This window comes from Arachis hypogaea, chromosome 10 (genome assembly GCF_003086295.3).
Source record: "Arachis hypogaea cultivar Tifrunner chromosome 10, arahy.Tifrunner.gnm2.J5K5, whole genome shotgun sequence".
NCBI lineage: Eukaryota > Viridiplantae > Streptophyta > Magnoliopsida > Fabales > Fabaceae > Arachis > Arachis hypogaea.
Genome location: NC_092045.1, coordinates 82,233,148 through 82,255,584, shown reverse-complemented (window position 1 = coordinate 82,255,584; position 22,437 = coordinate 82,233,148). Strand labels below are relative to the sequence as shown.

Here is a 22,437-nt window from a genome sequence, read left to right as displayed (position 1 = left end):
TGCTAATGATTCTCTTAGTGAAGTATGATGATTCTTGAACATAGCTATTTATTGAGTCTTGGCTGTGGCCCAAAGCACTCTGTCTTCCAGTATTACCACCGGATACATACATGCCACAGACACATAATTGGGTGAACCTTTTCAGATTGTGACTCAGCTTTGCTAAAGTCCCCAATTAGAGGTGTCCAGGGTTCTTAAGCACACTCTTATTTGCCTTGGATCACAACTCTTTATTCTCTATTTTTTTCGTTTTTCTTTTTCTTTTTCTTTTTTTTCGATTTTTTTTTTGAATAGCTTTTTCTTGCTTCAAGAATCATTTTTAATGATTTTTCAGATCCTCAGTAACATGTCTCTTTTTTCATCATTCTTTCAAGAGCCAACATTCATGAACCACAAATTCAAGATACATATGCACTGTTTAAGCATACATTCAGAGAACAAAAATATTACCACCACATCAAAATAATTAAACTATTATAAAATTCAAAATTCATGCAATTCTTCCTTTCTCAATTAAGCACATTTTTATTCAAGAAAGGTGATGGATTCATAGGACATTCATAACTTTAAGGCATAGACACTAAGACACTAATGATCACAAGACACAAACATGGATAAACATAAGCATAAAATTCGAAAAACAGAAGAATAAAGAACAAGGAAATCAAAGAACGGGTCCACCTTAGTGATGGCGGCTCTTTCTTGCTCTTGAAGATCCTATGGAGTGCTTGAGCTCCTCAATGTGTCTTCCTTGTCTTTGTTGCTCCTCCCTCATGATTCTTTGATCCTCTCTAATCTCATGAAGGATGATGGAGTGTTCTTGATGCTCCACCCTTAATTGTCCCATGTTGGAACTCAACTCTCCTAGGGAGGTGTTTAGTTGCTCCCAATAGTTTTGTGGAGGAAAATTCATCCCTTGAGGAATCTCAGGGATCTCATGATGAGTGGGATCTCTTGTGTACTCCATCCTTTTCTTGGTGATGGGCTTGTCCTCATCAATGGGGATGTCTCCCTCTATGTCAACTCCAACTGAGTAACAGAGGTGACAAATGAGATGAGAAAAGGCTAACCTTGCCAAGGTGGAGGTCTTGTCCGCCACTTTATAGAGTTCTTGGGCTATAACCTCATGAACTTCTATTTCTTCTCCAATCATGATGCTATGGATCATGATGGCCCGGTCTATGGTAACTTCGGACCGGTTGCTAGTGGGGATGATTGAGCGTTGTATGAACTCTAACCACCCTCTAGCCACGGGCTTGAGGTCATGCCTTCTCAATTGGACCGGCTTTCCTCTTGAATCTTGCTTCCATTGTGCGCCCTCTTCACATATAACTGTGAGGACTTGGTCCAACCTTTGATCAAAGTTGACCCTTCTAGTGTAAGGATGCTCATCTCCTTGCATCATAGGCAAGTTGAACGCCACCCTCACACTCTCCGGACTAAAATCCAAGTATTTCCCCCGAACCCTAGTAAGATAATTCTTTGGATTCAGGTTCACACTTTGGTCATGGTTCTTGGTGATCCATGCATTGGCATAGAACTCTTGAACCATCAAGATTCCGACTTGTTGAATGGGGTTGGTAATAACTTCCCAACCTCTTCTTCGGATCTCATGTCGGATCTCCGGATATTCACCCTTTTTGAGTGAAAAAGGGACCTCGGGGATCACCTTCTTCAAGGTCACAACTTCATAGAAGTGGACTTGATGCACCTTTGAGAGGAATCTATCCATCTCCCATAACTCGGAGGTGGAAGCCTTTGCCTTCCCTTTCCTCTTTCTAGAGGTTTCTCCGGCCTTGGATGCCATAATGGTTATGGAAAAACGAAAAAGCAACGCTTTTACCACACCAAACTTAAAATGTTTGCTCGTCCTCGAGCAAAAGAAGAAAGAAGAGAGTAGAAGAAGAAGAAGAAATGAGGAATAGGGAGATGGTGGTGTGTTCGGCCAAAGAGGGGGAGAAGGGGTGTTTAGGTTGTGTGAAAATGAAGGGTTGAAGAAGGGTATATATAGGAGAGAGGGGGTAAAGGGTTCGGCCATGATGGGTGGGTTTGGGAGGGAAAGTGGTTTGAATTTGAAGGGTGAGGTTGGTGGGGGTTTTTTGGGAAAGAGGTGTTGAGGTGATTGGTGAATGGGGGAAGAAGAGAGAGAGTGATGGTAGGGTCCTGTGGGGTCCACAGATCCTGTGGTGTCAAGGAAAAGGCATCCTTGCACCAAATGGCATCAAAATCCACGTTTTGAGCCATTTCTGGCGTTAAACGCCGGGCTGGTGCCCATTCCTGGCGTTTAACGCCAGGTTCTTGCCCTTTACTGGCGTTTAACGCCAGTCTGGTGCCCCTTTCTGGCGTTAAACGCCCAGAAGGGTGCCAGACTGGGCGTTAAACGCCCAACTGCTAGGCTGACTGGCGTTTAAACGCCAGCAGCATCTTCCTCCAGGGTGTGCTATTTTTCTTCCTGTTTTTCATTTTGTTTTTGCTTTTCTCATTATTTTTGTGACTTCTTATGATCATCAACCTACAAAAAAAAGATAAAATAACAAAAGAAAATAATTAATTATAAAACATTGGGTTGCCTCCCAACAAGCGCTTCTTTATTGTCATTAGCTTGACAGAGGACTCTCATGGAGCCTCAGAAATGCTCAGAACCGTGTTGGAACCTCCCAACACCAAACCTAGAGTTTGAATGTGGGGGTTCAACACCAAACTTAGAGTTTGGTTGTGGCCTCCCAACACCAAACTTAGAGTTTGGTTGTGGGGGCTCTGTTTGGCTCTGTTTTGAGAGAAGCCCTTCATGCTTCCTCTCCATGATGACAGAGGTATATCCTTGGGCCTTAAACACCAAGGATTCTTCATTCACTTGAATGATCAACTCTCCTCTATCAACATCAATCACAGCCTTTGCTGTGGCTAGGAAGGGTCTGCCAAGGATGATGGATTCATCCATGCATTTCCCAGTCTCTAGGACTATGAAATCAGTAGGGATGTAATGGTCTTCAATCTTCACCAAAACATCCTCTACAAGTCCATAAGCTTGTTTTCTTGAGTTGTCTGCCATCTCTAGTGAGATTTTTGCAGCTTGTACCTCATAGATCCCTAATTTCTCCATTACAGAGAGGGGCATGAGGTTTACGCTTGATCCTAAGTCACACAAGGCCTTCTTGAAGGTCATGGTGCCTATGGTACAAGGTATAGAAAACTTCCCAGGGTCCTGCCTCTTTTGAGGCAATTGCTGCCTAGACAAGTTATCCAGTTCTTTGGTGAGCAAAGAGGGTTCATCCTCCCAAGTCTCATTTCCAAATAACTTGTCATTTAGCTTCATGATTGCTCCAAGGTATTTAGCAACTTGCTCTTCAGTGACATACTCATCCTCTTCAGAAGAAGAATACTCATCAGAGCTCATGAATGGCAGAAGTAAGTCCAATGGAATCTCTATGGTCTCATCTTGAGCCTCAGATTCCCAAGGTTCCTCATTGGGGAACTCATTGGAGGTCAGTGGGCGTCCATTGAGGTCTTCCTCAGTGGCGTTCACTGCCTCTTCTTCCTCCCAGAATTCGGCCATGTTGATGGCCTTGCACTCTCCTTTTGGATTTTCTTCAGTATTGCTTGGGAGAGTGCTTGGAGGAAGTTCAGTAATTTTCTTGCTCAGCTGACCCACTTGTCCTTCCAAACTCCTAATGGAAGATCTAGTTTCAGTCATGAAACTTTGAGTGGTTTTGATTAGATCAGAGACCATGGTTGCCAAGTCAGAATTATTCTGCTTAGAACTCTCTGTCTGTTGCTGAGAAGATGATGGAAAAGGCTTGCTATTGCTAAACCTGTTTCTTCCATCATTATTGTTATTGAAACCTTGTTGGGGTCTCTGTTGATCCTTCCATGAAAGATTTGGATGATTCCTCCATGAAGGATTGTAGGTGTTTCCATAGGGTTCTCCCATGTAATTCACCTCTTCTATTGAAGGGTTCTCAGGATCATAAGCTTCTTCCTCAGATGAAGCTTCCTTAGTACTGCTTGGTGCATTTTGCATCCCAGACAGACTTTGAGAAATCATATTGACTTGTTGAGTCAATATTTTATTCTGAGCCAATATGGCATTCAGAGTGTCAATCTCAAGAACTCCTTTCTTCTGACTAGTCCCATTGTTCACAGGATTTCTTTCAGAAGTGTACATGAATTGGTTATTTGCAACCATTTCAATCAGTTCTTGAGCTTCAGTAGGCGTCTTCTTCAGATGAAGAGATCCTCCAGAAGAGCTATCCAAGGACATCTTGGACAGTTCAGAGAGACCATCATAGAAAATACCTATGATGCTCCATTCAGAAAGCATATCAGTGGGACACTTTCTGATCAATTGTTTGTATCTTTCCCAAGCTTCATAGAGGGATTCTCCTTCCTTCTGTCTGAAGGTTTGGACTTCCACTCTAAGCTTACTCAATTTTTGAGGTGGAAAGAACTTTGCCAAGAAGGCATTGACTAGCTTTTCCCAAGAGTCCAGGCTTTCTTTAGGTTGAGAGTCCAACCATGTTCTAGCTCTGTCTCTTACAGCAAAAGGGAATAGCATCAGTCTGTAGACCTCAGGGTCAACCCCATTAGTCTTGACTGTGTCACAGATTTGCAAGAACTCAGCTAAAAACTGATGAGGATCTTCCAGTGGAAGTCCATGGAACTTGCAATTCTGTTGCATTAGAGAAACTAATTGAGGCTTAAGCTCAAAGTTGTTTGCTCCAATGGCAGGGATAGAGATGCTTCTCCCATAGAAGTCGGGAGTAGGTGCAGTAAAGTCACCAAGCACCTTCCTTGCATTGTTGGCATTGTTGTTGTTTTCGGCTGCCATTTGTTCTTCTTCCTTGAAGAGTTCGTTCAAGTGCTCTAAAGAGAGTTGTGCTTTGGCTTCTCTTAGCTTTCTCTTCAAGGTCCTTTCAGGTTCAGGATCAGCCTCAACAAGAATGCCTTTGTCTTTGCTCCTGCTCATAAGAAAGAGAAGGGAACAAGAAAATGTGGAATCCTCTATGTCACAGTATAGAGATTCCTTTAGGTGTCAGAGGAAAAGAAGAATAGAAGACAGAAGTGGAAAATTCGAACTTAACAAAGGAGATGGAGTTCGAATTTTGCATTAAGGGATAATGTTAGTCCATAAATAGAAGGATGTGAGAAGGAGGGAAGTCATTTTCGAAAATTAAGTGGAAAATTTAAAAAAATATTTTTGAAAAACATTACTTAATTTTCAAAATGAAAAGGGAAAAGAAATCAAATGATTTTTGAAAAAGATTTTGAAATTAGAAATCAGAAACATTTGATTGAAAACTATTTTGAAAAAGATGTGGTTAAGAAGATATGATTGGTTTTAAAAAGATGTGATTGAGAAGATATGATTTGAAAAACATTTTAAAAAGATTTGATTTGAAAATTAAAAACTTGACTTAACAAGAAAAGATATGATTCAAACATTAAACCTTTCTCAACAGAAAAGGCAACATACTTGAAATGTTGAATCAAATCATTAATTGATAGTAAGTTTCTTTGAAAAAGGAAAGAAGTTAATTTTGAAAAAGATTTGATTGAAAAATTGATTTGAAAAAGATTTGATTTGGAAGAAATTTTGAAAACTTAGAAAAAAAATTGATTTGAAAACAAAATCTTCCCCCTTTAGCCATCCTGGCGTTAAACGCCCAGAATGGCATCCATTCTGGCGTTTAACGCCCAAAATGCTACCCTTTTGGGCGTTAAACGCCCAACCAGGTACCCTGGCTGGCGTTTAAACGCCAGTCTGTCCTTCTTCACTGGGCGTTTTGAACGCCCAGCTTTTTCTGTGCAATTCCTCTGCTGTATGTTCTGAATCTTCAATTCTCTGTATTATTGACTTGAAAAGACACAAATTAAAAATATTTTTGGATTTTTAATAATAAGGAAAAATCAAAATGCAACAAGAATCAAATAACAATGCATGCAAGACACCAAACTTAGCAGTTTGTATACTACTGACACTAACAAAATGAAAATGCATATGAGACACACAAAACACTCAAGTCAATAGAATTCAAAGATCAGATCAAGCAAATCATCAAGAACATCTTGGAGATCAATAAGACATATGAATGCATGCAATTGACACCAAGCTTATGATGAGACTCTAGACTCAAACAAGAAATATTTTTGGATTTTATGATTTTGTAAATTTTTTTGTGTTTTTCGAAAATTAAGTGAAAAAAAGATATCAAAATTCTTAATGAGAATTCCAGGAATCAGTGCAATGTTAGTCTAAGACTCCGGTCCAGGAATTAGACATGGCTTCACAGCCAGCCAAGCTTTCAAAGAAAGCTTCGGTCCAAAACACTAGACATGGCCAGAGGCCAGCCAAGCCTTAGCAAATCACTGCTCCAAAAGCAAGATTGATAAGAAATCAACAAGCTCTTGTGATGATGAGTTGAAACCTCGGTCCAATGAAATTAGACATGGCTTCTCAGCCAGCCAGATTTCAAGAAATCACCATGAAACTCTAGAATTCATCTTCAAGAATTTCGAAAAAAATAAATACCTAATCTAAGCAACAAGATGAACCGTCAGGTGTCCAGCCTAAACAATCCCGGGCAATAACACCAAAAACTTGATGTTGTTGCCGGATCTTGGCACTGATGTTACCAAAAGCTTGCTCAAAACTTGAACAATCCCCGGCAACGGCGCCAAAAACTTGGTGCGCGAAATTGTGAACATTACTTTTCACAACTCTCATAATCCCCGGTAATGGCTCCAAACACGTGGTGGCTCAATACCATGGCATTACACAACTTCGCACAACTAACCAGCAAGTGCACTGGGTCGTCCAAGTAATAAACCTTACGCGAGTAAGGGTCGATCCCACGGAGATTGTTAGTATTGAAGCAAGCTATGATCATCTTGTAAATCTTAGTCAGGCAAACTCAAATGGATATAGTGATGAACGAAAATAACACAAAGGTAAAGATAGAGATACTTATGTAATTCATTGGTAGGAACTTCAGATAAGCGTATGAAGACGCCTTCCCTTCCGTCTCTCTGTTTTCCTACTGCCTTCATCCAATTCTTCTTACTCCTTTCCATGGCAAGCTCGTGTAGGGTTTCACTGTTGTCAGCAGCTACCTCCCATCCTCGCAGTGAAAACTAATGCTCATACACTCTGTCACAGTGCGGCTAATCACCGGTTTGGTTCCCTCCCCTACCGGAATAGAATCACTCTTTTGCGTCTGTCACTAACGCCCAGTAGGTTACAGGTTTGAAGCACGTCACAGTCATTCAATCATTGAATCCTACTCAGAATACCACAGACAAGGTTTAGACCTTCCGGATTCTCTTGAATGCCGCCATCAGGTCCTGCCTATACCACGAAGACTCTGATCTCACGGAATGGTTGGCTCGTTTGTCAGGCGAGCGCTCGGTTGTCAGGCAATCAACCATGCATCGTACAATCAGGAATCCAAGAGATATTCACCAAGCCTCAAATGCTTGTAGAACAAGAGTGGTTGTCAGTCACTTTGTTCATGAGTGAGAATGGTGATGGGCGTCAATCATCACCTTCATCAAGTTGAAGAACAAGTGATATCATGGAACAAGAACAAGCGGAATTGAATGGAAGAACAATAGTAATTGCATTAATACTCGAGGTACAGCAGAGCTCCACACCTTAATCTATGGTGTGTAGAAGCTCCACCGTTGAAAATACATAAGCATAAGGTCTAGGCATGGCCGAATGGCCAGCCTCCCAATGATCTAAGATAGCATAAAAATGAAGATAGCAACCACAGTCTCTATCATGATCTAAGAACTAGATGTCCAAAGATGAAAATACAATAGTAAAAGGTCCTACTTATAAGAACTAGTAGCCTAAGGTGTACAGAAATGAGTAAATGACATAAAATCCACTTCCGGGCCCACTTGGTGTGTGCTTGGGCTGAGCAATGAAGCAAATTTCGTGCAGAGACTCTTCTTGGAGTTAAACGCCAGCTTTAGTGCCAGTTTGGGCGTTTAACTCCCATTTGGGTGCCAGTTCCAGCGTTTAACGCTGGGATTTCTTGAGGTGACTTTGAACGCCGGTTTGGGCCATCAAATCTTGGGCAAAGTATGGACTATCATATATTGCTGGAAAGCCCAGGATGTCTACTTTCCAACGCCGTTGAGAGCGCGCTAATTGGGCTTCTGTAGCTCCAGAAAATCCACTTCGAGTGCAGGGAGGTCAGAATCCAACAGCATCTGCAGTCCTTTTTGGTCTCTGAATTAGATTTTTGCTCAGGTCCCTCAATTTCAGCCAGAAAATACCTGAAATCACAGAAAAACACACAAACTCATAGTAAAGTCCAGAAAAGTGAATTTTAACTAAAAACTAATAAAAATATACTAAAAACTAACTAGATCATATCAAAAACATACTAAAAACAATGCCAAAAAGTATACAAATTATCCGCTCATCAAGGTGCCATTGATGGTAATGGAAAAACAAAAAGCTTATGCTTTTACCACACCAAACTTAAAATATTGCTCGCCCTCGAGCAAGAGAAGAAAGAAGAGAAGAAGAAGAAGAAAATATGGGGGAGAGAGAGAGCTGGTGTTTCGGCCAAGGTAAGGAAGAGGGGGTTGTGTTGTGTGAAAATGAAGTGGAATGGAGGGGTTTATATAGGAAAATGGGAGAGGGTAGGTTCGGCCATGTAGGGTGGGTTTGGGTGGGAAAGTGTTTTTGAATTTTGAAGGTAGGTGGGGTTTTTGGGGAAGCGTGGATGGATGTGAGTGGTGAAGGGGGTAATTGGGAAGAGAGATTGAAGTTGTTGGGAAGTGTGACATGGGGAAGAGTGATATAGGATTAGGAGGTAAGGTGGGAATATGTTAGGTGGGGATCCTGTGGGGTCCATAGATCCTGAGATGATCATGTGGGGTCCACAGATCCTGAGGTGATCCTGTGGGGTCCACAGATCCTGAGGTGTCAAGGAATTACATCCCTGCACCAAATAGGCATGCAAAATGCCTTTGCATACCATTCTGGCATTTAAACGCCAAGGTTATGCACGTTCTGGGCGTTCAACGCCCATGTGAAGCATGTTCTGGGCGTTCAACGCCCATGTATAGCATGTTTCTGGCGTTGAACGCCAGTTCCATGCTTGTTACTGGCGTTCAGCACCAGCTTTTCTCAAGGCACATTCCTGGCGTTCAAACGCCAGAATATTGCTTGTTTCTGGCATTCAGCGCCAGATTCATGCTCTGTTCTGGCGTTGAACGCCAGCCAGATGCTGCTTACTGGCGTTGAACGCCAGTCTGTCCTTCCTCTAGGGTGTGATTTTTCTTCTGCTATTTTTTATTCTGTTTTTAATTTTTATATATTTTTTTTCGTGACTCCACATGATCATGTACCTAATAAAACACAAAATAACAATAAAATAAAAATAAAATTAGATAAATAAAAATTGGGTTACCTCCCAACAAGCACTCTTTTAATGTCATTAGCTTGACAGTGGGCCCTCATGGAGCCACAAGGTGATCAGGTCAATGTTGTATAGTCCCAACACCAAACTTAGAGTTTGGATGTGGGGTCTTAACACCAAACTTAGAGTTTGGTTGTGGCCTCCTGATGAGCGGATAATTTGTACGCTTTTTGGCATTATTTTTAGTATGTTTGAGTTAGTTTTTAGTATATTTTTATTAGTTTTTAGTTAAAATTCACTTTTCTGGGCTTTACTATGATTTTATGTGTTTTTCTGTGATTTCAGGTATTTTCTGGCTGAAATTGAGGGACCTGAGCAAAAATCTGATTCAGAGACTAAAAAGGACTGCAGATGCTGTTGGATTCTGACCTCCCTACACTCGAAGTGGATTTTCTGGAGCTACAGAAACCCAATTGGCACGCTCTCAATGGCGTTGGAAAGTAGACATCCTGGGCTTTCCAGCAATATATGATAGTCCATACTTTGCCCAAGATTCGATGGCCCAAACTGGCGTTCAAAGTCACCCTCAGAATTTCCAGCGTTAAACGCCGGAACTGGCACAAGGATGGGAGTTAAACGCCCAAACTGGCACCAAAGCTGGCGTTTAACTCCAAGAGAAGTCTCTACACGAAAATGCTTCAATGCTCAGCCCAAGCACACACCAAGTGGGCCCGGAAGTGGATTTTTATGTCATTTACTCATCTCTGTACACCCTAGGCTACTATTTCTCTATATATAGGACCTTTTACTATTGTATTTTCATCTTCTGATCTTTGGAATCTTTTGATCTTTAGATCTTTTGATCACTTTGGGAGGCTGGCCTCACGGCCATGCCTAGACCTTGTTCTTATGCATTTTCAACGGTGGAGTTTCTACACACCATAGATTAAGGTGTGGAGCTCTGCTGTACCTCGAGTATTAATGCAATTACTATTGTTCTTCTATTCAATTCCGCTTGTTCTTATTCTAAGATATCACTTGTTCTTCAACTTGATGAATGTGATGATCCGTGACACTCATCATCATTCTCACCTATGAACGTGTGCCTGATAACCACCTCCGTTCTACCTTAGATTGGGTGGATATCTCTTGGATTCTTTAACCGGAATCTTCGTGGTATAAGCTAGAACTGATGGCGGCATTCAAGAGAATCCGGAAGGTCTAAACCTTGTCTGTGGTATTCTGAGTAGGATTCAATGATTGAATGACTGTGACGAGCTTTAAACTCCTGAGGGCGGGGCGTTAGTGACAGACGCAAAAGAATCACTGGATTCTATTCCGGCCTGATTGAGAACCGACAGATGGATAGTCGTGCCGTGACAGGGTGCGTTGAACATTTCCACTGAGAGGATGGGAGGTAGCCACTGACAACGGTGAAACCCTTGCATACAGCTTGCCATGGAAAGGAGTAAGAAGGATTGGATGAAGTCAGTAGAAAAGCAGAGAGACAGAAGGGACCAAGCATCTTCATACGCTTATCTGAAATTCCCACCAATGAATTACATAAGTATCTCTATCTTTATCTTTATGTTTTATTTGTATATCACCCATAACCATTTGAGTTTGCCTGACTAAGATTTACAAGGTGACCATAGCTTGCTTCATACCAACAATCTCTGTGGGATCGACCCTTACTCGCGTAAGGTTTATTACTTGGATGACCCAGTACACTTGCTGGTTAGTTGTGCGAAGTTGTGATAAAGAGTTGAGATTACAATTGTGCGTACCATGTTGATGGCGCCATTGATGATCACAATTTCGTGCACCACCTCCCAACACCAAACTTAGAGTTTGACTGTGGGGGCTCTTCTTGACTTTGAACTGAGAGAAGCTCTTCATGCTTACTCTCTTTTGTCATAGAGGGATGGCCATGTGCCTTAAATACAAGGTAGTTCCCATTCAATTGAAGGACTAATTCACCTCTGTTGGCATCTATCACAGCTCCTGCTGTAGCTAGGAAAGGTCTTCCAAGGATGATGTATTCATCCTCTTCCTTCCTAGTGTCTAAGATTATGAAATCAGCAAGGATGTAAAGGCCTTCAACCTTTACTAACACGTCTTCTACTATTCCATTAGCTTGTCTCAATGACTTGTCTGCCAATTGTAATGAGAACAAGGCATGTTGTACCTCAATGATCCCAACTTCTCCATTACAGAGAGTGGCATAAGATTTATCCCTGACCCCAGATTACATAGAGCTTTTTCAAAGGTCATGGTGCCTATGGTACAAGGTATTAAGAACTTGCCAGGATCTTGTCTCTTTTGAGGTAGAGTTTGCTGAATCCATGTATCCAGTTCACTAATGAGCAAGGGAGGTTCACTTTCCCAAGTCTCATTACCAAACAACTTGGCATTCAGCTTTATGATAACTCCTAAATATTGAGCAACTTGCTCTCCAGTCACATTTTCATCCTCTTCTGAAGAAGAATAGTCTTCAGAGCTCATGAATGGCAGAAGGAGATTTAGTGGACTCTCTATGGTCTCTATATGAGCCTCAAATTCCTTTGGATCCTTAATAGAAAACTCCTTCTTACTTGAGGGACGTCCCAGGAGGTCTTCCTCACTAGGATTTTTGTCCTTCTCCTCCCTTGTGCATTCGGCCATATTGATCACATCAATGGCCTTGCACTCTCCTTTTGGATTCTCTTCTGTATTGCTTGGGAGAATACTGGGAGGAATTTCAATAACTTTCTTACTCGGCTGGCCCACTTGTGCCTCCAAATTTCTAATGGAGGACCTTATTTCACTCATGAAACTTAAAGTGGCCTTTGACAGTTCAGAGACTAAATTTGCTAAATTAGACGTGCTTTGTTCAGAATTCTCTGTCTATTGCTGAGAAGATGATGGAAAAGGCTTGCTATTGCTCAGCCTATTGCGTCCACCATTGTTAAAGCCTTGTTGAGGCTTTTGTTGATCCTTCCATGAGAAATTTGGATGATTTCTCCATGATGAATTATAGGTTTTTCCATAAGGTTCACCCATGTAATTGACCTCTGCCATTGCAGGGTTCTCAGGATCATAAGCTTCTTCAGAAGCTGCCTCTTTAGTACTGTTGGATGCATTTTGCCATCCATTCAGACTTTGAGAGATCATGTTGACTTACTGAGTCAATACTTTGTTCTGAGCCAATATGGCATTCAGAGCATCAATATCAAGAACTCCTTTCTTCTGAGGTATCCCATTATTCACAGAATTTCTCTCAGAAGTGTACATGAATTGGTTATTTGCAACCATGTCAATTAGTTATTGAGCTTCTGCAGGCATTTTCTTTAGGTGAACTGATCCACCTGCAGAATGGTCCAATGACATTTTCGAAAATTCAGATAGACCATAATAGAATATATCTAAGATGGTCCATTCTGAAAACATGTTAGATGGACACCTTTTGGTCAGCTGCTTGTATCTTTCCCAAGCTTCATAGAGGGATTCACCATCTTTTTGTTTGAAGGTTTGAACATCCACTCTCAGCTTGCTCAGCTTTTGAGGAGGAAAGAATTTATCCAAGAAGATCGTGACCAGCTTTTCCCAGGAGTCCAGGCTATCCTTAGGTTGTGAATCTAACCATATTCTAGCTCTGTCTCTTACAGCAAAAGGGAAAGGCATGAGCCTGTAGACTTCAGGATCTACTCCATTCGTCTTAACAGTCTCACAAATCTGCAAGAACTCAGTTAAAAACTGGTAAGGATCTTCAGATGGAAGTCCATAAAACTTGCAGTTCTGTTGCATTAAAGCAACTAGTTGAGGCTTATGCTCAAAATTATTGGCTCCAATGGGAGGAGTGGAGATGCTTCTTCCATCAAATTTGGACGTTGGCTTTGTGAAGTCACCAAGCATTCTCCTTGCATTATTGTTGTTGGGTTCGGATACCATCTCCTTCTCTTGTTCTAATATTTCTGAAAGGTTACCTTTAGATTGTTGTAATTTAGCTTCTCTTAGTTTCCTATTCAGAGTCCTTTCAGGTTCAAGATCAATTTCAACAAGAGTGCCTTTTTCCTTGTTCCTGCTCATATGAAAGAGAAGAAAACAAGAAAAGAAGAGGAATCCTCTATGTCACAGTATAGAGATTCCTTTATGTTAGTAGAAGAAGAAAGGGGAGAAGAGTGAGGAAGAGTGGTTTCGGATATTTAGATGAAGAGGGGTGAAGAGAAGTGTTAGTAAATAAATAATTAAATAGAATAAGAGAGAAGAGATAGAAAATTCGAAAATAATTTTAAAAAGGGGTTAGTAATTTTCGAAAATTAAATATAAGATATAATTAAAATTAAAGTTTAAAACAAAAAGAATTTTTGAAAAAGAGAGAGGTATTTTCGAAAATTAGAGAGGGAAAAGTAGTTAGTTGGTTTTGAAAAAGATAAGAAACAAAAAAAAAGTCAAATAATTAGTTGAAAAAGATATTAAAATCAAATTTGAAAAGATTAGAAGATAAGAAGTTAGATAAGATATTTTTAAATCAAAATTTGAAAAAAAAAATTTGAAAAAGATATGAAAAAGATAAGATAAAAAGATAAGATAGATAAGATATGGTTGAAAAAGATTTTATTTTTAAAATTAAAATTAATTACTTTACTAACAAGAAACTACAAGAGAAGATTCTAGAATTTAAAGATTGAACCTTTCTTAACAAAAAAGTAACAAACTTCAAATTTTTTAATCAATCACATTAATTGTTAGAAAAATATTTTGAAAATATTTTGAAAAAGATTTTTAGAAATTTTCGAAAAAGAGGAAAAAAATGAAAAAGATATAATTTTTGAAAAAGATTTTGAAAAGATAAGATTTTTAAAATTGAAAATTTGACTTGACTTGTAAGAAACAACTAATTTTAAAAATGTTTGACCAAGTCAACCCAAAATTTCAAAAATTTGGAGAGAAAAAAGGAAAAGATATATTTTTTATTTTTGAATTTTTAATTATGAGAGAGAAAAATAACAAAAATGACTCACAACATGAAAATTATGAATCAAAACTCATGATGCATGCAAGAACACTATGAATGTCAAGATGAACACCAAGAACACTTTGAAGATCATGATGAACATCAAGAACATAATTTTGAAAAATTTTTGATGCAAAGAAAACATACAAGACACCAAACTTAGAAATCTTTAATGCATGGACTCTAACAAACGAAAAATGCACATGAAAAACAACAAACAACACAAAGCAAGAAAACATCAAGATCAACAAGAAGACTTGTCAAGAACAACTTGAAGATCACGAGGAACACCATGAATGCATAAATTTTCGAAAAATGCAAGAAAAATTTTTTTAAAGCATGCAATTGACACCAAACGTAAAAATTGACTCAAGACTCAAACAAGAAACACAAAATATTTTTGGTTTTTTTTTATTTTCTAATTTTTTTGGATTTTTATTATTATTTTTTTCGAAAATATATTTGGAAAAACGAAAAAGAAAAGAAAAATTTTTGAAAAAGTTTTTGAAAAGAAAATTACCTAATCTGACCAACAAGATAAACCGTCAGTTGTCCATACTCGAACAGTCCCCGGCAACGGCGCTAAAAACTTGGTGGACGAAATTGTGATCCTCTTTATATTTGCATGAGATTTATTTAATGGCTATTGACTATATGTGGACACAACTCCGTTCAACTTAACCAGCAGGTGTATTGGGTCATCCAAGTAATACCTTACGTGAGTAAGGGTCGATCCCACAGAGATTGTTGGTATGAAGCAAGCTATGGTCACCTTGTAAATCTCAGTTAGGCAGATTAAATGGTTTATGATGAGTTCGAAAATTAATAATAAACAGAAAATAAAATAGGATAGAAATACTTATGTGAATCAATAGTGGGAATTTCAGATAGGCGTATGGAGATGCTGTGCTCCTCTTGAATCTCTACTTTCGTGTTACATTCATCCAATCCTTCTTACTCCTTTCCATGGCAAGCTGTATGTAAGGCATCACCGTTGTCAATGGCTACATCCCATCTTCTCAGTGAAAATGGTCCTATGCTCTGTCATAGCACGGCTAATCATCTGTTGGTTCTCAATCAGGTTGGAATAGAATCCCTTGATTCTTTTGCGTCTGTCACTAACGCCCAACCTTCAGGTGTTTGAAGCTCGTCACAGTCATTCAATACCGGAATCCTTCTCGGAATACCACAGACAAGGTTAGACTTTCCAGATTCCCAGAATCCTACTCGGAATACCACAGACAAGGTTAAACTTTCCGGATTCCCATGAATGCCGCCATCTATCTAGCTTATACCACGAAGATTCTATTGGAGAATCTAAGAGATATGCGCCCGGCCTAAGGTAGAACGGAAGTGGTTATCAGTCACGCGCGTTCATAGGTGAGAATGATGATGAGTGTCACGGATCATCACATTCATCAAGTTGAAGTGCAACGTATATCTTGGAATAAGAATAAAAGAGAATTAAATAGAAAATAATAGTAATTTTATTGAAACTTGAGGTACAGCAGAGCTCCACACCCTTAATCTATGGTGTGTAGAAACTCCTCCGTTGAAAATACATACGTGAGAGGTCCAGGCATGGCCGAATGGCCAGCCCCCATGAAGGTGATCAAAAGACCGAATGGTCAAAAGATCGAATGGTCAAAGACACTAAATACAATAGTAAAATGTTCTATTTATACTAAACTAGCTACTAGGGTTTACATGAGTAAGTAATTGATGCATAAATCCACTTCCGAGGCCCACTAGGTGTATGTTTGGGCTAAGCTTGATCTATCCACGAGCTGAGATTTTTATTGGAGTTGAACGCCGAGTTATAGCGTGCTTTGGGCGTTCAACTCCGGGTCGTGACGTGTTTCTGGCGTTTGACTCCAGACAGCAGCATGTACTTGGCGTTGAGCGCCACTTTACGTCGTCAATTCCCGAATAAAGTATAGACTATTATATATTGCTAGAAAGCTCAGAATGTCCACTTTCCAACGCCATTGAGAGCGCGCCATTTGGAGTTGTTTAGCTCCAAAAAATCCATTTCGAGTGTAGGGAGGTCAGATTCCAATAGCATCAGCAGTCCTTTGTTAGCCTCCTTCTCAGAGTTTTGCTCAGGTCCCTCAATTTCAGCCAGAAATTACCTGAAATCACAGAAAAACACACAAACTCATAGAAAAGTCCATAAATGTGAATTTAGCATAAAAACTAATGAAAACATCCCTAAAAGTAGCTTGAACTTACTAGAAACTACCTAAAAACAGTGCCAAAAAGCGTATAAATTATCCGCTCATCATGATCTCAATGGCGCCAACAACTTGGTACGCACAATTGTAATCTCAACTCTTTTTCACAACTTCGCACAACGTACTAGCAAGTGCACTGGGTCATCCAAGTAATAAACCTTACGTGAGTAAGGGTCGATCCCACGGAGATTGTCGGCTTGAGGCAAGCTATGGTCATCTTGTAAATCTCAGTCAGGCGGATTCAAATGGTTATAGATTTTTGATAATTAAAATATAAATAAAAGAAAAAATAAAGATAGAGATACTTATGCAATTCAATGGTGGGAATTTCAGATAAGTGTATGGAGATGCGTTGTTCTTTCTGAATCTCTGCTTTCCTATTGCCTTCATCTAATCTTTCATACTCCTTTCTATGGCAAGCTGTATGTTGGGTGTCACCATTGTCAATGGCTACTTCCCGTCCTCTCAGTGAAAATGGTCCTCTACGGTTTCTGTACGGCTAATCAACTGTCGGATACTCGTCTCGGATGAAAAATACCATGCACAGATATCGTATGGCTAATCAGCTGTTGGTTATCAATCGTGTAGGAATAGGATTTACTATCCTTTTGTGTCTGTCACCACGCCCTACAGTCGCGAGTTTGAAGCTCGTCACAGTCATCCCATCCCAGATCCTATTCGGAATACCACAGACAAGATTTAGACTTTCCGGATCTCAAGAATGCTGCCAATAGATTCTAGCCTATACCACGAAGATTCTAATCTCGGATTCAGATGCCCCATTTTCAAAGGGGAGTCGATGTGAATCGTTGATTATAAACCCAAGAGATATACATTCAAGCTTGTCTTCATGTAGAACAGAAGTGGTGATCAATCACGCATTCATAAGTGAGAATGGTGATGAGTGTCACATAATCATTACATTCATCATGTTCTTGTGTGTTAATGAATATCTTAGAATAAGAATAAGCATGAATTGAATAGAAGAACAATAGTATTTTGCATTAATACTCGAGGAACAGCAGAGCTCCACACTTTAATCTATGGTGTGTAGAAACTCCACCGTTGAAAATACATAAGTGATAATGGTCCAAGCATGGTCAAACGGCCAGCCTCCCCAAATGGCATATGAATTCAAAAATAGGGAAAAAGACCCCTAGTACAATAGTAAAAAGTTCTATTTATACTAAACTAGTTACTAGGGTTACAGAATTAAGTAAATGATGCAGAAATCCACTTCCGGGCCCACTTGATGTGTGCTTGGGCTGAGCATTGAGGCTTTCACATGTAGAGGCCTTCTTTGGAGTTAACACCAGTTTGTAACTTGTTTCTGGCGTTTGACTCTAGCTTGCAACTTGTTCGCTAGAATAGGACAAAAAGCTGGCGTTGAACGCTAGTTTGCGTCATCTAAAATCAGGAAAAGTATAGACTATTATATTTGCTGAAAATCCCTGGATGTATACTTTCCAAAGCAATTGAGAGCGTGCCATTTGGACTTCTGTAGCGCCAAAAATTCCATTTCGAGTGTAGGGAGGTCAGAATCCAATAGCATCAACAGTCTTTCTTCAGCCTCTGAATCAGATTTTTGCTCAGGTCCCTCAATTTCAGCCAGAAAATACCTGAAATCACAGAAAAATACACAAACTCATAGGAAAGTCCAGAAATATGAATTTTGCTTAAAAACTAGTAAAATATACTAAAAACTACTAAATCATACTAAAAACTACCTAAAAACAATGCCAAAAAGCGTATAAATTATCCGCTCATCAGTATCTGCCTCTTTATGGGTGTTGAACGCCCAGCCCTGCCCCTTAGCTGGAGTTCAATGCCAGTAATGCTGCTCTTCTTGAGCATTGAACGCCCAGTTGGGACTCCTTTCTTACGCCAACTTTCTTGTCTATTTGGGGCGTTGAACTTCCTTCTTTCCTCCTTGTCTGGTGTTCAATGCCAGCAAGGGGCCTACTACACGGTGTTCTGTTTCAAGTTCTGACCGTCTCTGTTTCTATTCTAACTACTGCACATGATCACAACATAAAGGAAGAAATATGAAAATTAAACTGATATAACTTAAATAAACTAAAAAAAATAGAAATAACTCTAATTCTTGATGGGTTGCCTCCTAAAAAATGCTTCTTTAACGTCACTAGCTTGACAGTTAACTCCTTACGGAGATGGATAGGGTGTCAAAATTTCATCCTTTGTAGTGAACTTCTTGCCTATGCTCTTATGGATGAGCTCCACATGTTCTTGAGACAGGATCTTATTCATTGTATGCGGAATGACCGGGTTGTCAGTAAAGACAACTTTCATGCCAGGTGAGAGGCCTTCAGTGGAGATCTTCTTGTCCCTCCATCCTTTAGGTACCTCCTTCTTAGTACCAGTGTTCTCAGTGCTTGATGATGGCCACCCAACACTAAACTTAGAGTTGGTGTCTAGGGGCTTTGTATGGCCTTGCACTGAGAGAGAGGACTGGAACACTAAATGTTGCACAATTGTCTCTTTTTTGTTAGAGGGAGAGTTGGGGTTAGGCATCTTGAAAAAGATGTGGTCCTCCCATAACTGTAGAATTAGCTCTCCCTTTGCTACATCAATGATGGCATTGGCAGTGGCTAGGAAGGGTCTTCCAAGGATGATGGATTCATCATCTTCTTCCCCAGTATCCAAGATTATAAAGTCCGCATAGAAGTAAAGGTTTTCAACCTTTACTAGGACATCTTCCACTAGACCATATACCTTTTTCATTAACTTGTCTGCCATCTCTAGTGAGATTCTTGTAGCTTGCACCTCGAATATTCCTAGCCTCTCCATTACAGAGAGTGGCATAAGGTTTATGCTTGACCCTAGGTCAGACAGAGTCTTCTCAAAGGTAATGGTGCCTATGGTGCAAGGAATTAGGAAGCGTCCGGGATCCAGTAGCTTCTGAGGTGGTTTTTTCTGAACCAAGGCATTGAGTTCCTTGGTGAGCACTGGAGGTTCTTCCTCCAATGTCTCTGTTCCAAATAATTTGGCATTTAGCTTCATCAGAATTCCTAGGTATCGAGCAACTTGCTCTTCCCTAGTTTCCTCTTCCTCATCATAGGAGGAGTGATCTTCATAATCCATAATTTGCAACAAGGCATTCAATGGAACTTCTATGGTCTCTTCATGAGTATTAGATGCCTTCAGTTCTTTAATAGGGAAGTTTTTAGTGGGCGTTAAATGCCCAGCTGCCCCATTACTGGTGTTCAATGCTAGCTTTTGTGCCACTTTGGACGTTGAACGCCCAGTTACACCTTTGCTGGTGTTCAACGCCATTGATGGTTCCTCTTTGGGCGTTGAACGCCCAGTAGAGACTCCCTTACTGGCGTTTAACGACAGTGATGGCTCTTCTTTAGCCATTGAACACCTAGTAGGGACTTCCTTACTGGCGTTGAATGCCAGAGCATCCCTTTCAGATTCGGCCTCAACTTCTACAGTGATGGCCTTTGGTGCACAAAACTGGCTCCGCAATATTCGCACAAATAAACAGGCAAGTGCACCGGGTCATCCAAGTAATACGTCAGGTGTGCCACTTTGGGTGTTGAATGCCTAGTTACTCCTTTGCTGGCATTCAACGCCACTGATGGTTCCTCTTTGGGCGTTGAACGCCCAGTAGGGACTCCCTTACTTGTGTTAAACGACAGTGATGGCTCTTCTTTGGCCGTTGAATGGCCAGTAAGGACTTCCTTACTGGCGTTTAATGCTAGAGCATCCCCTTCAGACTCGACCTCAACTTCTACTGTGATGGCCTTTGGTGCGCAAAACTGGCTCCGCAATATTCGCACAAATAGACCAGCAAGTGCACCGGGTCGTCCAAGTAATACCTCAGGTGAGTGAGGGTCGATCCCAAGGAGATTGTTGGTTTGAACAATCAATGGCTAACTTGTAGATCTTAGTCAGGCGGATAAAAAATATAGTTTGTCATGAAAAATGCATAAATATAGATAAATAAATAAAACGTTACTAGATAGGTGTGAAATCAATGGTATGAGAACGGTTGAGGTTTCGGAGATTCTTTTTCTTCTGGATCAACTTTTCTCACCATCTACTCCAACTTCTGACTTATTCATTCCATGGCAGGCTGTAAATGATTAACGCCGGGTCAGTGGTCATTAATTTTCTCTACTTCAGATTAAACGCTGGGTCAGTGGTCATCCAATCTGAATGGGGGTAAAGCTCTAGCAATCCGTTCCCTTGGTGATCATACTCAAAATATCATAGACAAGATCGGATCTTCCGTATCAGAGAACACTGCTCCTTAGATTCTAGCCTATACCACAAAGGCCCTAATCGCCCCGTACTTCGGCTAAACTAATGTCCCGAGAAGTCCCCTACGAAGCCGTGGATTAGCCGTCTAAGAGATGTATAATCAAGCTAGTGGTTCAGTACTATCCTATCAAGGACCTGCAAGAACCCATGTGAATAGGGATGATGGTCAAGTTACACTCCCAATTTGTAAGGATGAAGAACGAGGATACATTTTAGAATAGAATCAACCGTAGATTGAAGTAGAATAATGATATTATTAATTCATAAGAATCAGCAGAGCTCCTAACCTTAACCTTAGGAGGTTAGTGACTCATACTGTAAAGAAAATAATAGTGAAAGATTCGAATGGGCAAAGATCTCTAACAAGGGTGATCTTTGCTATATATATATATACTAGTCTAGCAACTAAGGATTACAGAAAATAAGATAGACTAGTCTTGTAGTGCAAAAATTCACTTTCTGGGCCCACTGATAAACCACTATTTTATGGTTTATCTTGTGCTCAATTGAGTGGTTTTTATCAAGCCTTTACCCATGGTGCACGAAATTGTGATCATTAATGGCGCCATCAACATGGTACGCTCAATTGTAATCTCAACTCTTTATCACAACTCCGCACAACTAACCAGCAAGTGCACTGGGTCGTCCAAGTAATAAACCTTACGCGAGTAAGGGTCGATCCCACGGAGATTGTTGGTATGAAGCAAGCTATGGTCATCTTGTAAATCTCAGTCAGGCAGATTCAAATGGTTATGAATGATTTATGAATAAAGCATAAAATAAAGATAGAGATACTTATGTAATTAATTGGTGAGAATTTCAGATAAGTGTATGGAGATGCTTTGTCTCTTCCATCTCTCTGCTTTCCTACTGTCTTCATCCAATCCTTCTTACTTCTTTCCATGGCAAGCAGTATGTTGGGCATCAACATTGTCAATGGCTACAGTCCCGTCCTCTCAGTGAAAATATTCGACGCGCTCTGTCACAGCACGGCTAATCATCTGTCGGTTCTCAATCAGGTTGGAATAGAATCCAGTGATTCTTTTGCGTCTATCACTAACGCCCAGCCTTCAGGAGTTTGAAGCTCGTCACAGTCATTCAATCCTTGAATCCTACTCAGAATACCACAGATAAGGTTTAGACCTTCCGGATTCTCTTGAATGCCGCCATCAATTCTAGCTTATACCACGAAGATTCCGATTAAGAAATCCAAGAGATAGGCATTCAAGCCTTGTTTGCTTGTAGAACGGAAGTGGTTGTCAGGCACGCGTTCATAGGTGAGAATGATGATGAGCATCACATAATCATCAAATTCATCATGTTCTTGGGTGCAAATGAATATCTTAGAACAAGAATAAGGCGAATTGAATAGAAGAATAATAGTAATTGCATTAATACTCGAGGTACAGCAGAGCTCTACACCTTAATCTATGGTGTGTAGAAACTCCACCATTGAAGATACATAAGAACAAGGTCTAGGCATGGCCGAATGGCCAGCCTCCCAAAGAGGGTTGAATCATAAAAACATGATCAAAAGATGATC

The 22,437-nt window shown here is 40.3% G+C and overlaps 1 non-coding gene across 1 annotated transcript; it reads left to right on the top strand.

The window, feature by feature from the left end:
* Nucleotides 1-4,315: 4,315 nt before the first annotated feature.
* On the top strand, nt 4,316-4,423 carry LOC112719010 (small nucleolar RNA R71). Its single transcript, XR_003161334.1, has one exon. It is a non-coding gene; the product is annotated as a small nucleolar RNA R71 (small nucleolar RNA).
* The last annotated feature ends 18,014 nt before the right edge of the window (nt 4,424-22,437 follow it).